General features: G+C 43.0%; 1 pseudogene; it reads left to right on the forward strand.

Annotated features, from left to right (window-relative positions):
• Positions 1-893: 893 nt before the first annotated feature.
• LOC138082255 (elongation factor 1-alpha 1 pseudogene) lies at positions 894-2,418 on the forward strand (annotated as a pseudogene).
• Positions 2,419-3,997: the final 1,579 nt, after the last annotated feature.

The raw sequence follows: 3,997 nt of genomic DNA on the forward strand, positions 1-3,997 counted from the left end.
CAGGGTCTTTTCTAATGAGTCAGCTCTTCACATCCGGTGGCCAAAGTTTTGGAGCTTCAGCTTTAGCATCAGCCCTTCCAATGTATATTCAAGGTTGATTTCCTTTAGGATTCAAGGGTTTGATCTCCTTGCAGTCCAAGGGACTCAACAGTCTTCTCCAACAGCACAGTTCAAAAGCATCAGTTCTTCACATTCAGCCTTCTTTAGAGACCAGAGGTGTTGTTACATTATCTGCAGCCCAGAAGGAGAAAAACTAGATTCAGGGATCCCATATTTTCAGAGAAGAAATCATACAAAGTGATTGGAGGCTGGTGAGCCTACTTACAATTTAAGTGAACAAGCTCCATATCCTACCATAAAGTAGTATTTTATGTGCAAATAAAATATTTAATAACTTAATGTGCAATGATGTACATGCTTTGAGGCAGATGGTAAGATATTCTAAAGATGTTTAGCAGGAGTTCTTTATTTAGCAGTGATGAAAATCTAGAGTGGACTAAAAGTTATTGTGTTTTCCAGGAACCCTTTGCTTCACGTCAAAAAATATAGACAAAAGGGCTTCTACAAAAGTAAATTTAAACTGACCTTTTCCCTTCCTGTCTGGGGAAACTTCCTCTATTTTCAGGGTTCCCGTGCCCATGAAATGTAACAGCCTCACCTTACCAGCAAGACATTTCAAAATGACAAAGTTTTCATCAAAATTAAATTCTTCTTTGTAGCAACATGGATGGACCTAGGAATTATCATACTGAGTGAAGTAAGTCAGATAAAGGAAAATATCATATGATATCACTTACATGTGGAATCAAAAAAAAAAATGGTACAGCTTTTTCGCAACGGGTTTGCCGCCAGGACACAGGTGTCGTGAAAACCACCGTTAAACCTAAGCCAAAATGGGAAAGGAGAAGACCCACATCAACATCGTTGTCATTGGGCATGTAGATTCAGGGAAGTCTACCACGACTGGCCATCTGATCTACAAATGTGGCGGGATCGACAAGAGAACAATTGAAAAGTTCGAGAAGGAGGCTGCCGAGATGGGAAAGGGCTCCTTCAAATATGCCTGGGTCTTGGACAAACTGAAAGCTGAATGTGAGCGTGGTATTACCATTGATATCTCCCTGTGGAAATTTGAGACTAGCAAGTACTATGTTACCATCACTGATGCCCCAGGACACAGAGACTTCATCAAAAACATGATTACAGGCACATCCCAGGCTGACTGTGCTGTCCTGATTGTTGCTGCTGGTGTTGGGGAATTTGAAGCCGGTATCTCCAAGAATGGGCAGATCCGTGAGCATGTCCTTCTGGCTTACACCCTGGGTGTGAAACAACTTAATTGTTGGCGTTAACAAAATGGATTCTACTGAGCCACCCTATAGCCAGAAGAGATACGAGGAAATTGTTAAGGAAGTCAGCACCTACATTAAGAAAATTGGCTACAACCCCGACACAGTAGCATTTGTGCCAACTTCTGGCTGGAATGGTGACAACATGCTGGAGCCAAGTGCTAACCCGCCATGGTTCAAGGGATGGAAAGTCACCCGTAAGGACGGCAATGCCAGTGGGACCACCCTGCTTGAAGCTCTGGATTGCATCCTGCCACCAACTCGCCCAACTGACAAACCCTTGCGTTTGCCTCTCCAGGATGTCTATAAAATTGGTGGTATTGGTACTGTCCCTGTGGGTCGTGTGGAGACTGGTGTTCTCAAACCTGGCATGGTGGTCACCTTTGCTCCAGTCAATGTAACAACTGAGGTGAAGTCTGTAGAAATGCACCATGAAGCACTGAGTGAAGCCCTTCCTGGGGACAATGTGGGCTTCAATATCAAGAACGTGTCTGTCAAAGATGTCCGTCGTGGCAATGTGGCTGGTGACAGCAAAAATGATCCACCCGTGGAAGCTGCTGGCTTCACAGCTCAGGTGATTATTTTGAACCATCCAGGCCAGATCAGTGCTGGACATGCACCTGTGCTGGACTGTCACACAGCTCACATTGCTTGCAAGTTTGCTGAGCTGGAGGAGAAGATTGATCGTCGTTCTGGGAAAAAGCTGGAAGATGGCCCTAAATTCTTGAAATCTGGTGATGCTGCCATCGTTGATATAGTTCCTGGCAAGCCTATGTGTGTCGAGAGCTTTTCTGATTATCCTCCCCTGGGCCGTTTTGCTGTGCGTGACATGAGACAGTTGCTGTGGGTGTCATCAAAGCAGTGGACAAGAAGGCAGCTGGAGCTGGCAAGGTCACCAAGTCTGCCCAGAAAGCTCAGAAGGCTAAATGAATATTATCCCCAATACCTGCCACCCCAGTCTTAATCAGTGGTGGAAGAACGGTCTCAGAACTGTTTGTCTCAATTGGCCATTTAAGTTTAATAGTAAAAGACTGGGTAATGATAACAATGCATCGTAAAACCTTCAGAAGGAAAGGAGAATGTTTTTGTGGACCATATGTTTTGTGTGTGGCAGTTTAAGTTATCAGTTTTTAAAATCAGTACTTTTTAATGAAAACAACTTGACCAAAAATCTGTCACAGAATTTGAGACCCATTAAAAAAAGTTTAATGAGAAAAAAAATGGTACAAATGAACTTATTTATTAAACAGAAATAATATCACAAGTATAATATATATAAAGTAGATAACTAATAAGGACTTACTGTGTAGCACAGGGGACTTTACTCAGTACTCTGTAATGACCCGTATGAGAAAGTAATGTAAAAAAGAGCGGATGTATGTATATATCTATAACTGACTCTTTACCATATACCTGAAACTAACACACCATTGTAAATCAACTATGCGCCAATAACATTTTTTTAAAAACATCAAATTCTGTCCTAGGTTTGTCCAGTTAAGTGGTGACATCCTTTCTGGGTTTTTTGTTTGTTTGTTTATTTTTTCATTTTAACCGAAGCTGAATCAAAATGTTAATTCTTAATTTCAACCTCTGACTTTGAGAATATCATTTTCATGAGTGCTAGAGAGTAAAAAGTCAATGCTTAAACAAACTCAAAGGACAAACTCTGTTAGCAAATTTGCAAACTCTGTCAGCAATGGCATACATATACAGACCTTTTCTAACGATCTCTTGTGTTAATAAAATCACCTCCATTTTTAAGGGACTTGACCAATGGCACAGAGCTCTCTGCTGCGGAGCTAAATTTAATCCCCATATGCTGAGAGGTAAACCAGGTAGGAGGGAGCCCTGCCCATTGTGCAATTAATTCAATTCCGCTCATCCCTACTGGGCACCAACTATATGTCAGGTCGCTCAAGGAATTCACTCGTGATCTAGTCAGGGAGGAGACACACAGTGTTGCTGACTTGGTGCTGCAGAGAAGAACCTTTAGCTGAGCCTATCCGTGGGCAGACACTGCTCCAAGCGCTGGACCCGTGTCATCTCATTTAACCTTCAGGACAGATGGCAGGCTGCATCCTATCAGGAACATTTGGCAGCTGAGAAAGAGACACAGTGAAGTCACTTGGAGTCATTATTCAAATTCTGGAAGTCAGATCCGGGGCCCATACTCATCAACTGTAGCCATGCCTCTGGATGCTGGAAGCGTGGGTGATACGGCCTCTAAGAAGGCAGTCACCCCAAGTCGGGTGGAGACTGGGAATTCAGGAAGGCTTCCTGGAGGTGAGAGGCCTGTACAGAGTAGTACAGACAGAATAGAAATTAACCAAGGGTGAAAAGATGTTCTAGGCTGAGGGAATAGCGTATGCCATGACAGAGAGATCAGTATCTGTGTGAGGGCTCTTCAGAGAAATAGAGCAAATATGAATGTTTCTATGCACTGGTTATTTCTTTGTATTATTTATTTATTTATAGGAGAGAGGGAGAGAGAATGAGAAATTGGCTTTAGGGCCGAGAAGCCCCACCGGAAAGCCAGCAGTATAATCCAGTCTGAATCTGAAGGCTTGAGAACACGGGATCTGATGTAAATCCCAGTCTAAGGGCAGGAGAAGTTGACGAGATGTCCCAGCTCAGTGAGACGGGAA

The sequence above is a fragment of the Capricornis sumatraensis genome, chromosome 7, assembly GCF_032405125.1.
Source record: "Capricornis sumatraensis isolate serow.1 chromosome 7, serow.2, whole genome shotgun sequence".
In the NCBI taxonomy this organism is placed as follows: Eukaryota; Metazoa; Chordata; class Mammalia; order Artiodactyla; family Bovidae; genus Capricornis; species Capricornis sumatraensis.